Source organism: Astatotilapia calliptera, chromosome 12 (genome assembly GCF_900246225.1).
Source record: "Astatotilapia calliptera chromosome 12, fAstCal1.2, whole genome shotgun sequence".
Taxonomy (NCBI): domain Eukaryota; kingdom Metazoa; phylum Chordata; class Actinopteri; order Cichliformes; family Cichlidae; genus Astatotilapia; species Astatotilapia calliptera.
This window is the reverse complement of record NC_039313.1, coordinates 16,685,937-16,699,732: the sequence shown is the minus strand read 5'-3', so window position 1 is coordinate 16,699,732 and position 13,796 is coordinate 16,685,937. Positions and strand designations below refer to the sequence as shown.

The window sequence follows — 13,796 nt, the reverse complement described above, 5'->3', positions numbered from 1 at the left end:
GGAGAGAAATTTGACTTGGCATTTTGTCTGTCAAGTTCTTCAACTACATCTCTGCTTTACATCATCTCTGTTAGCAGTGATAAGATTAATAAAGTTTCTAGTGGATTTTCACTCTTTTTTATTTAGTGAGAGTGAGGAATTGTCAGTGGTAAGGGTATTGGTTTATCGTAAGGTGATAGCTATTCCTTTAATAAGGGGTACATTGCAACCTGTGATGTCATTGAATTGTGGACAGTGGGTTAAACTTATTGGTTAATCCAATGAGATACACAATGCAGTGACTGTGAGTAAATAGAGTATTATTTGATATTAAAAAAAATCCATGAGGTAAAAGTGAAAAGTTCAGCCAACACCTTAGATTAACCACCGTTACACCACTAAAGCAGAAACTCACCGAAGAAGCAGAGCCTCATTATTCTGTATTTTCAGCAAGTGAAAGGTTGCAACTTTCTCCGCTTTAGTTTATTTCCAGCATTAACAACAGTCCTGCAATTTTTTCATTTATCTCATTACTATATTCTCAATTAGTATACATATTCAATTTTGCCAGTACTATCCTAAAGTAGGTAGAATTAAAAATAAATAAAAATAACACATTTGACTCATGTTGTTCAGACACCTTAAACCAACAGGCTTGAGCAGTGATGAAGATTAGAAAGTCATACTCAAGAAACTGAAACAGTACTGTCTGAGGAGGAAGCCAGGAAATATGCAGCTTTCCAAAGTGTTTCCATGGGAGTGACAGAGGTTGTTATTATCATTTCCTCCAAGACACTCACTGTGGGTCAAATTAAAAAGACAAACAAAACAAAACTAACAAAGGTTTGGACATCAAAGTTTATAGGACTACGAGACTAAGCAAGAGAAGAAAACAGGTTGAGATCAGTGAGCAGCTGATCTGTCAGTCTGAGATGAGAAACTCACTGCAGTGAAAAAAATCAGTATTCTTCAGCATCAGCGGTGCCGTTAAATGCCAAGAAATGAGACTGTGTGTGATGACATCCAACAATAACAGAAGTCATTCTTAATGAAAGACGACATAACTTAAGGCAAAATAAAATGAGATTAAGAATATTAGAAAAATTTGTAAATTAAAAGATGAAATCCTATACCCTCACATTTAGCATTTTGTTTTCTTTACATACAATTTAATCTTTTATTTAATTATTTAATTGTAATTGTGAATATTTTTTAACTTAAAGCGTTTTGGAAAACTCCAAATAATGACCATAAATAATGACCGTAGAGTACAAACAAATCCAGGTATGAAAATATTGATGAATCACTGATTTGTGCGAAATGTCTGTATGCATGATTTACGCACAGATTTGTGTGAGAAATTTGCCCTCTCTTATGTTTATAGCACAACAGAAAATAAGAGGTTTTTCCTCATTTAATGTATGATCTGTAACTACTCTAAATACTGACTGTATGCTATTGTTGTTAATGAACAGGTGTGAATTATGGCAGATATACACAAGTTAATACAAAAACTATTTCAAAAACATAAGAAAAAGGGAACGCTCCATGGCAACTCAATAAATGTAATGTGATTAAAATCTGTTCATCTGTGCAGTTTGGGGGCATTTGTGACTTACGATATGACAACATGTAAAAGTGGTCCAAGTTGAGATCTTCAGATGTTTTGCCTCATTTAAAAATAGTCCTCAAGATGTATGTATTTTAGTGCGATGAAAGAAAAACATCTAACTCAGACATTTGACAAACTGGAAAAGGGTGGAATGCCCACTATGGGTCAGGGACGAGTTTAAGTATCTCAGGGTCTTGTTTACGAGTGAGGATAGAGGGAAGTGGGAGATCAATAGATGGTTGATTGTAGTGGTTTGGTGTGTTGAAAAGACAGCTGAGTAAAAGCGAAGAGTTCGATATACCGGTTGATCTACGCCCCTTCCCTCAGCTATGGTCATATCGACATCTACTATTATATGAAAATAGTTTAATTGTAACACCAAGATGAAAAGACAGCATAAACATAGCATAGCTTTGGTATCCTCACTGGCCTCCCCTACCTTCTAGAACATAGGTGTCAAACTCTGGCCCGCGGGCCAAATTTGGCCCGCAGCCTAATTACATTTGGCCCGCGAAGCCATACCAAATTACTATTAGAGCTGGCCTACTGGTATTATACAGCTAATATATATATTGTTTAGTATTAAGCTTTGCTTGTTCCATATTCAGTTTTTCAGCTAAACGTGTTTGAGTCCATAAGAAAAGATTCATTCTTATATCTGGAGGAATAAATATATTTTAATAAATATTAACGTTAGCCCGCGACTTTGTTCCAGTTTTGAATTTTGGCCCACTGTGTATTTGAGTTTGACACCCCTGTTCTAGAAGCTCAAAATTCAGTGAGCACAATAAGTTATTAACTAGAGCAGGTTTTGTATACCTTGAACAGGTCACCAGTCTAACACAAGGCTAACACAGGAAACTCTCATATAAATGTGAGCTCTGACACAGGTACATCACCAATATCTTAAACAAAAATATCTTTGGATTATGGGGGGAACCCTACAGTCCTGGTATCAGAGTGAACACATGCAGGGCCCCAGCTGGCCAGTGACCCCCCCCCCCAATTTAAATATTCAACAATATGAAGATTTTTGTTGCAATTTTCTTTGCCTCATGGAAGAAACTGGAACCAAGCAATAATGTCTCTGTCAGTCAAACACACTTCACTTTATCTGTACTAATATCTTTTACTGACAATGAAGAAGACTTCATAATTCTCTCTCAGAGAAACTGAATCAGTGAGAGACGATATTAAACATGTTTTTTATTACATGTACCGCTGACATTGATTGGAAGCAAGATTCATAATATATCAATGGTGCCAAAATAATAATGAAAACAAATAGAAAAAAGGGAGCACTTCTCAGCTGGAGACATTTCCATCCTCCGCTTGGCAGCTCCTTCTGTTGCTTGTTAAGATAATACACAGGCTGTGTGCATTTTACACTTACTCATATATTATAATTTTGCTTTTGTTCCTGTGAATGATGGGTAATAAGGGCCATGTACTGAAATGAAGTTAATTCACTCATAAAACATAGTTAACGCTAAATGCTAAAATATGTAACTGTGCTAGGTGTTACTGTACCTACAGTGTGTGAGGCAGCTCCAGAGTGTCCTGCCAGTATTGATGCACACCAAGTCAAAATATATTGTCAAGGGGAGGTATGTGGATTCTAAATTGCTGTGCTTCCCTCCTATCCCTTTTGTTGGCCATATACAGCATAAAATTCTTATTCAGTCGATGCTGTGTGTAGTGACACAGAGAGACATCATTGACAAGGGCTGACACAGTGAAGAAAAACCTCATTAATGTGGATGACAAGTGCAAAAAACAATATACTGCTCTCAGAAAAAGATACCACACATAATGGATTTGAGAGAGACAGAAAAATTAAAGGAGAGATGAAACTAAATGGAAGAAACAGTAGGAGGGATTGAAGGAGAGACAAAGAGAACGCGAAAGAGAACCTCTGTGTATATTGTGTAATTATCTATCCTATTAGCTCTGGTTGAGATAATTAGAGTGTTTGCTAAACATACATTTATCCAGCTGAAGAGCATCAACGCTTGCTCTGCGCTGCAGAATGAACCGAAATGTGGAAACCCATGTGGCGAAATTACACAGAGAATGAAGGGGGTGAGATTAAGGAACTGGGTAGAAAGTTGGTGGTGGGGTTTGATGGAAGAGGGAAAAAAAGAGTTCAAATGAAGGGAGAAAGATGGGAGGACAAGTGGTGAAAAATTAAAGATGATAAATAAAAGCAGCGGGACTCAGTCAGAGAGTGTGACAGTTGCATATGCCATGGGCGAGATATGGTTGAGTTGCAAAATATGCAGTGGGCCAGGGTTTGTCACTTATTGACTTTTTGTCTCTGTGTTTCATTGCATTTTTATGATATATCCATGGACAGCTAATGGCATGTCATGGTGCAGCCTCTATTTATGGGAGACAAGGGAGTCGGGTGATGAAAGAAAGGAACAAAAACAGGAAAATAGACTTATAGATTTGATATGGATTTTACTGTCAGCTGTCTGGGTAATGATGATGATGGGAATCCCTGTGAGAATTTAAGCAAGCTCACACACACTGACACACAGTGCTGTTACTGTGAACGCGACTCATTTGAAATGCACCCATAAACACATAAATACATACATATTACTCCGATATCACCTGGAATGTAGAAACATATCTAGATAGGTCCATTTGCAAACTCTTATTAATGCACACACAATTTGTAGTGGTTCACACACAGGAGATCAACACACACACACGCACAATTAAGTGATTGAATGAGCGCTTAGTGACACTTCTACCCTGAGGCATCAGACAGTAACACTTCCATCATGCTTTGAATATCTTGAGAACATTTCATAAATGTGATAGATAGAAAAGTAAAAAGTGAAGAGGAAACAGGGGGTGGAACGACTCCTGCTGCTGCATTTTGTAGCGGTATTGACTGGTTTTTTTTCAGGTGAGAGATTTGACTCCCTTTTTCTATCTTTTTGTGTTTTCTATACTTGCTCACTCTCCTCTGTTTGCTTGCAGCAATAAACAAAATAAGAAAGGAAATGACCTACGGCTATGTGCTGTTGTGCGAGCTGATTTACCCTCCTCCTTGTGATGTGCGATACCACTTATTTCCTTTCAGATCCGACACAAAGTCAAACCCCAGCTGGCATATATTGAATACCAGTCCTCATGGATACTAATACTTGATGCATACAAAAACTTTCTGTGCTCAGTGAAGTGTACCCTGTTTGTTTCCCAGGTATCATGTAATTGTTGCTGCTCTGTTTGGATCCACTGGCTGAAATTGATCACTATATGCGAACTCTGCATGCAAATGCTTATTTAGCTACAGCTATGAATGCAGCCTCTGGAAATGTACTGGCTACTGTTAAAGAAACAGGAATCAACAGGTTGCTTGCTCAAACTTTATAGGAATAAATGTTACTTTATAGAAATACATTCTATTAAGATTGAAGTACAAATGCGGGCGGCACAGTGGTCAGCGCTGAATATCTCACAGCAAAAAACGTTGGCACTCAAATCCAAATGTAGTTTGCTTGTTCTCCCTGTGGCTATGTTTTTTCTGTCCAGGTAATCTTCCTCTAACAGTCTACAGACATGGATGCATGTTGTGTTTTAAATTCGTTGTAGGTGTGAGTGTAATAGACTGGCAAGCTGTCCAGGGTGTACGCCACCTCTCACCTGTGACTCTGAATTTGATAGGTGCTTAAGAAAATCTATGGATAGAAACTGTCTGTATAATACATAATGAATACTCGTCAGCTATATGTCTATATTTGGTTAAGGTTTGCAATATAATAAGACTTTCAAAATGAATGTACAGGTTAAAGTATATTGTCCTGTATTTAATACTGCTAGTAAAATAGCCTTTTTCAGCATCACCTCCCTTGAAAATTTTAAAACAATTCATACGATCCTAGGGAGAGAAATCTAATCATACCTCAAACATTGATGGTGAATCATTATAAAGATATATACACTATTTAGGATAACATTTAAACAAGATACAGTGGGATTCCCATATTTAAAAGTAAAAAGCAATAAAGTGCAACAAAGTGATAACTTGAAATTCCACAAGTGACAGTTTTCATTGGGGTGGGGCAAACACTGATTTGTTAGTGGATCCACAAGTTTTAAGGCTTATTAGGAGCCACAACAAGGTAGCCACATATAATACAACAAGTAGGTATTTTATAGCACTTAAGAGTTATCATGTCAGAAACTGTTTGAACTGTCAGATTGAGTGTTGCCTAGAAATTTATTCAGAAAAAAATAAATGTGTTTTTTTGCCTGTTTGACCAAAACAGTACTGACACTTCACTGACTGGAGCCAGATGTTGGATGAAGATGAGTGGGACTATATGTACTCATGCAGGTCTGATGTTGTGACATGTTTTGAGTGTATGTGTGTATGCGTGCGTGTGTGTGTGTGTGTGAGAGACAGAGAGGGAGAGGAGAAGGTAAAGCTGCTTTATAAATGCATATAATGACAAAGCTAAAGGTTCTGCTGGTGTCTTTTAGAGGTTGGGATTTCCATGACCTCTTACAATATTAATTAACTGTAGTAAACAACAAAACTTTCACTGCTCTTTGTGGTGAGATTGCTATTAAAGGCAGTGCCTGGGCTTCATTAAAACCAGATTAGATTATTCAGACCATGAATATACACCAAAAATTACACAGCATTTTGGAGAGTCTCCCAAGTGAGTATAATGTCCAAAAACAACATATGTTTACGTTCCTGTGGTAAAATCCTTTAGCACAGGAACGACTTTAGCAGACTTTAGCACCACTTTAACCACAGTTTTTTGTCCTGAGGTCTTGTTTTATCCAGGTAATTTAAGTGTTAAGGGTTTTTCCCTTCTCACTGGAGTAAATCGCCCTGGTAACTTATGCTGTAATCCTAACCTGCTCCGGGACAATTTATGTTCCAGATTAGAGATCAGCAGGCAGGAAACCATTGCCTACGGACCAATTGATTTTCCATAAAATAGTGTCACTAACCCACTTCCTGGAACACCCATCGGACCTCTGTGCACAGACAGTTGGTGGATCTAAAGTTTTTCATTAGCATCTAGTCTTCATAATTCCCTGATGAGGATCAGTAAGACATACAGCTTCTTAGATGGAACTTTATTCATTGGTTTTCTTTTTTATCTATTGACATCAAACAATTTATAACAGTTTTATTTTTCTATAACATAGCATTAATATGTGATCCTAAAACAGGACATCTGCACTGTTGCAGATGACATTTGTCCAGAGAGTGATCCTATGTTTGAATTCTATTTTTATATTTAATCCTTACTCTCAAAGCCTTAAACAGAAGCTGAGTCGACAGCTGAGAGAATCAAAAACAAAACGGAGGGAATTACATTCTGAATTTTGGTTTAAAATTGCTGGAAGTGCCTGTTTTCCAACAATTATTTCATTTACAGCTAGTGTAGGCACAATATATAGTCTCTGCTGGGGGAATACGTATTATATGTGCAGCTTGTTAAGTCGTATCTCACTAAAGCCACTGAATAGAGTGCAAACTGTGAAGAAAGCCTGACTGTGTTGAACTTTACTTTGTGCTAGAAATGCTGATTTCTTTTGACCGTTATCACCACTGGTTGTGACAATAACCAAAATTACTGCCTTTAATTAATGCCTTAAACTAAACTATGTTGTCTTAAGTTGGATCAAGGAACTTTGCTACCTTACCTAACCCTAACAAACTTTAACAGTAGCAGTGATACGATATGAAAAAAGGTTGGCAGTTTGGGGAGCTATTATAGATAATGTCATGCTGCTGTTGGAGGTGTCAGATTAGGGAACATTTCTTTGTGTTGCTTGAGAGGGCAAAGGATGCGCTCTCATTTAAATCAGTCACATTTTGTCTGTTGCATCACAGCATCCTGTACCTCATGTGCCAAAAGCTCGTAGTGTCCAAAATAAAGAGTGATTATCTTCAGGAGTACATACATGTCCTCAGTTAGGCTCCTGTCAGTCCTCACATAAAAGATTAATATTCAGAGCCTATTGACAGATACTTTGACTGATAAAGGTGCCATAGAAGATGCGATAAAGAAAATTGTATTTAGCTGTGGTTAAAATGCGGCTTTTGCTGAACGTCCTCGCCCTCAATGAGAATAAAAATGAAATCCTGGTTTTTAATCTCGCTTGATGCCAGAAAGCTCAGTTCACAAATATCACTTCATTCTGTAACCTTCATATAAAGAATCATGTATCATGTCAATTTCTGTATAATTGTTAATCTTTTTCCACCCTGAAATTAGAGTTGCAGATTAAACCTGTCATCAAATAGCTTATTTCAATTAAGACTTTTAGGTAAAGTCAAACCTTTGCTTTCTTTTAAAAACAATGAGAGGGTGATTATCACATCCAGACTGATATTCTTTATTTAGAGTAGGCAAGGCGCTGTTAGGACAAAATGCTGCTGCTAGATTCCTGGCTGGTAAATGGAAACATGAACATATTTAACCACCTGTGGAGTTTAGGATTCATTTTTAAAACCCTTTCTTCACTTATAAATTCTTACATGGGCTTGTACCAAAATATCAGTCACAGAAATTACAGTTTTATACCCCTTGTTATATTCTTATTTCAGCTGACTGATAGCTCTGATAGTTCTAAGCACTAGATTGGCTTCTAGAGAGAATTGATTGAAGCTCTTAGGCTCATAGTTTTAATGTTTTAATTATGCTTGTAATTATGTTCTCTTACTTTTTTGGTTTTCTCCATTGTTTTATTGATTGTTGTGCAGCACAGGTCTACATGTCTGCTGTGCCAAAATGCTAATAAACTTGACAACATTATAGTTCCAACCTTCACTGAAACATGTTATTGTAAAATGGTAAATGGCCTGCATTTGTATAGCGCTTTTCTAGTCCATAGGACCCCAAAGCGCTTTACACTACATTCAGTCATTCACACACTGGCGATGGCAAGCTACATTGTAGCCACAGCTGCCCTGGGGCGCACTGACAGAGGCGAGGCTGCCGGACACAGGTGCCACCGGGCCCTCTGACCACCACCAGTAGGCAAACATGGGGTTAGTATCTTGCCCAAGGATATTTGACATGCAGCCAGGAGGCAGCCTGGGATCGAACCACCGACCTTCAGATTAGTGGCTGACCTGCTCTGCCACCTGAGCTACAGCCACCCCAAATGTCATCCCTGCTGTCAATATTGGTTAAGAGTAAACAACGGGTACTTGTTGAAGGGTACTTCTTTTAATAGCTACTTGCTTAATGCAAAAATGTCTTTTTCTGATCCCACCTGTCCTCTAATTAAGGCGTGGTAAGCTTAATTTCCCTTGAGTGAGACGGCTACATATTCATTGATTCATAACTGATGAAAATGTAGATGTTTAGTAACACTATAGCACATTGTTGCAAATCTTTTTCAGTGTACAAAGACAGCGTATTGTGGGTTGTAGAGGGGGTGGGGAGACGTAAAAGATTAGAGATAATGGAGACCACAGAGACAGTAAAAGGAATGTGTCAGAGGCACAGGAATAAATGTGGGAAATGCGGCTGGATGCACGAGCAACAGAGGAAAGACAAAGAAATGAGAGAGAAACACAAGTACGTCTTAAAATGTGTGATAGGGCACAGATGGGGAACTTGTCTGTGTTGCACTTTCAGATTTGATGATGTGTGGATGCTATCTAAGTTATTGCTTGAAGAAAAAAGATCACATACGCTTGGTGGAATTCTTTTTCTGGCGTTTCCCCCCTACTCTTCCCCTCTTGCTGTGAAGTCCTGGTTATTGTTACCTCCCTGCTGTCTCGCTGTTATAAAACAAGTCAACTGAAAAACAGCCCCTCCTCAGTCTGTGACTCGGAATAAAAGACGTTTTACGAAAGAAGGTGGATAAACACAACATGACTTCTGGCAAATTCATAAAAGTACAACAAGCGTTTGCAGAGGCCACACCCATCATGTGCATTGCTGGTATGGTGTTTGGGCTGTTGTCATTAAATACTCATATCTGTATCATGTACAGACAAAAAAAATCATTTGTTTTACATTTTCTTAATTAACTCATTCACTGCCATTGACGTCTATAGCTGTCAATGGCAGTGAATGAGTCAATGGGTTTAACTCATTCACTGCCAATGGCTGGCAGTGAATGAGTTAATTAGCAGATATTTTCCATTGATTTCACATCTTTACACTGTACTATAAGACATATAACAAACAGATTGTATTTTGATCAGAATCATCAATGTAAACAACCTTTCTTACACTAAAATGCTACTTAAAAGGAAACTGTTTATTTTGCCAATTAAATAAGGCAAAAAATAAGGTTGTCTGTCATCTGCTTGATTTGTTAAAGTTTACCCATTACTGTAACATGCTCTATGCCAAAATATCGAAGCATCATTTAGAAGCATATTCAGAAACTTCATTAAAAGTTTCTCTGGTCAGCTTGCTTTTCTAGGATTAAATTAAATGTTTGGTGCCAAGCACTGAAACAACATTTCAGTTTAACATCCACCAGTCTGCCGTCTGCTTTCTGGTGAGGAAAGTCTTTAATAAAGTAGGTAATGATTCCTTTCACGTGTCCACTGTTTCTTTCAAATCAGTTGCTTAGAGTGAGTCAAATAAGAAATATTGTCAGCTAGCAGCATTAATACAAAGCCAGATGTAAAATGCTGCGATTTTGATAAATGAAGCCTTTCAGATGCATCTTTTCTTTCTAGCGTCAGGACGATGCTCTGTCAAATCTTATTTGTATCGACCTGCTTTTGAAAGTAGCGAGAGATTGGGTCCCATTTGTATTTATTTATTTGAGAATAATGGAATCGTCAGCAGATACCTGCAGACCTGTGACACTGCCCAGAATAGAGATCAGTATTTAAACAAATTAAAAACTTATTTTCCACGTATAGATTGGATTAGGAGAAGTGAGATGTAGCAGGCCTGGTTCTTTAATTTGATCTTGTCTTTGTCTATTAAGAGGACTGCATTTCACTTATGCCGCCAGTTTTCTCAGCTTCAGTTGTTTGTTCTAATCTTTACAGATTTCTTTTTGCTTGTATACCATTTATCTTTTGGTTTGACCATCTCTAGATATTTTTCTCCCCTCGCATTACCTTTTTTTCTCTGACGGTTAATCGGTTTCTCGATGTTTCTCTCTCTTTGTCTCACTCTTCGAGTTGATGAAGGAGACGCATGTGTTAAGCAGCTGTGTCCACTCTGTGTATGTGCATGCCTATGTACACGTGTATTTCTCTGTCCAAAGTATGGGCACCAGCTGTGGCCAGCAGCTGTGTGTTTAGTGCCTTTTTTTTGAGTGCGTGTGTGTGTGCTGCCATATGCAGGTGTGGGCATGTATCTGTTTTATGCAGCAGCTGTGTGTTTTGTGTGTATTTGGCTATGGACAGCTGTTTAGTAGGAGGTGATGATTTTAGGAGCCAAGTGCACTGTCATCTAGGCAGGCGGCCAGGGGACAGCAGGAAAAGTAAAGCCCAGTAAGGTGTAAGGCCTGGCATGGGTGTTATACTCAATTGGGCACTTCTGGAACACTGCTGGATCTATCATAGATCATCAAGGCCCCAGCTGTGGGTGTCAGACTTTATACAGGATTATTAACCTGCCCCACTCTATAGATTGGTCTGTGATTGCTGCATAAATCAGTCAGAAGGAGTCACTTAAAGGGAACTTATTATGCTCACATTTTGAGCTTCAGATTTGTATTCTTGGACACCACTAGAAGAACTTTGTTGGGTTTTACTCAGCCTTGGTGCAGAGCGTCAGTTCATCCTTTGTCTGAAACAAGTTACATCCATTAATTTGCTTCAGCCCTGGGTGGTTGGTGGATTCAAACCCAGGACTTTTAAGCTCTGAGGCAACAATACAGTTCTAACCACTGTACCACCGTTCTGCCCCTGATGTTACTGAAGCCAATTCCTCCCTCCATTCATAAAAGCATTCTTTTTAATCAATGAGGTGATTATATTTCTTCCAAATGACATTATAAAACACTGTCGGAAGCTGTCTGAAGCCTGAGCTTTGGCCTACAAGGATTACAGGCAATATTTAATATGAGCATCCCTGATTATAACAGTAAATGTGACTGAAAAAAAGAAAAGTGTGTTAGGTCTCGGTTCACTGTGGTTCATCAAGACAGAAATGTAAAACTTCCATACAATTGTTCCTCAGAATCCAACCAGCTATGGATGTGTACATTTAAGTTTGTTAAAGCAGGAAGTTGAGCACTTTTGCAAAAGAATGAGTGATGGAGACCGAGCTAGCAAAAATCAGCACAAAAAGAAACTCAAGAAAGAGAAAGGCAAGGCAATAAGGTAATAGTAAATATGCAAGGAAAGACAAGGATAAAAATAAATTAAGGAGAAAGCAAGATTACAAGACTACAAAACACAGCAGAAAACTGTAGCTGTCAGCAAATTGTTAGAATAACTGCTGCCCATAAAGTGTGAGTAGGAAGCAAATGGGACCCATATGGTTTCCTTCTGTCACTGCATCTATATTGAAGACCTGTCTAAAACCTCATTAAGGCCTTACGACACCAACCATACCTCCACTACTAAAATCAGACAGATGGTTATCAGGCTCTGTGATGAGACACCAGCTGTGCCTATGACACACTGATAGACAGTGCTTTCTGGGTGTTCTCCTTTCATTTAAATGTCATCACTCCATTTTGTTACACAAAGCAAAACAACACACACAAAAGAAAATAAAACAAATGCTGCTGATTAAACAAAAAAAATGGTACAGTGCTTGTCATATAAACAAATTATATTATTGTGTCTATAGATTCACGATCCATTAATTTATTTTTCTTCTAATTCAACCAGTAACACCCTTTATATAGCAGCTGGGTGAACCACACAATCTTCCACTGTTTTTTCTTTGCTGAAGGAAAATTCTTTGCTAGAATTATTTAGTATTTAGGCCAACAGTACTCTTGTTGGGTGTTGATCACAGCCCCAGATGTCTAAGCACTTTTGAAAAGTAAGTAGAGTGTTGCATGGACTTAACTGTCTTAATTGCCTACACTTGAGAGCAAATTAAACAGAGAATTTAAGGATTCGAAAGTCTTTGCACTGGAAACAGGTAATATTATTCCGAAGACACATGCAGACTGTATATATATATATATATATATATATATATATATATACATACGTACATACATACACACACATCTGTCTATCTATCTATCTATCCATCCATCCATCTATCCATCTATCTATATATACATACACATACATACATATATGCAAGAGAGAGGTAGAAAGTCAAAATATATTATATCCAGCATGGAAGTACAGTCTGAAAGTCTGAAAATAGCATTCCACTCTGAAAAGAAGAGTGAAAGGCTTTAAGAGTAATGAGATGATGAAGAATGGGATGTACGCGCACACACACACACACACACACACACACACACACACGTGGATGTGCACATGGACAGAGACACACATACACCTCATATGTTATGCCTGACCATTATTCAAAGCTGTCACTGCGCGTACCGCCAGATCATTAATACAGCCACTGTCAAGTGTGCTTGAGTCATTAGTATGAGAGGAGATGGTGCGGAAGAAAGGCTATACTGTAAAAAGATAATATGAAACATCTCACTTTGTGTTTGGATTTAGCCATGGTGAAACTCTTCTAAAGCTGTGAATGACGATGCGTGAGAATACTAAAGGATAGTATTCTGGCTGTTCTTGTAGAAATGATACTTTACGTATGTGCATGAAAAAGTAAAAAATAACCAACATTTATACATATACATGTATATGATGGCTGAAATTGTAAAAATTTTGAATAAAATAGTTAGAAATAACCATAATAAACATAAAATTTTGTACAAGGAAAAATTGTTCCCACAACTTCATTTTTCTTGATCAAGGTAACAGTTCTGAGAGGTGTGCTCCAAACATTTTTCATGAATAAACCGAATGCTCCACAGAGACCCTCACTATAATGTGAAATTGTGCAGCAGCCCTCTTGAGAAGAGATTTGTTTTCTTCAAATAGCACCAGCCACTTGACACAGCAATGTGAGGTCTAACAACTGATGTGGAGATGCACACATATTCAGTTTTTGTAGTTATTTTTTAATCCTTCAGTGAGAGCATGCATTAGAAAAATACCATTAATTAATATCTTATTAATACTTATAGTTATATTCTGTTAATTTCTGATAGACTTGCATTATAAAAATACCAACATAAAAAT

General features: G+C 37.8%; 1 protein-coding gene across 3 annotated transcripts in view; it reads left to right on the top strand.

Moving 5' to 3' along the window:
- The window catches only part of stpg2 (sperm-tail PG-rich repeat containing 2), a 61,162-nt gene that overhangs the window by 31,352 nt on the left and 16,014 nt on the right, over positions 1 to 13,796 (top strand). The gene's annotated exons all lie outside the window — the stretch shown is intronic.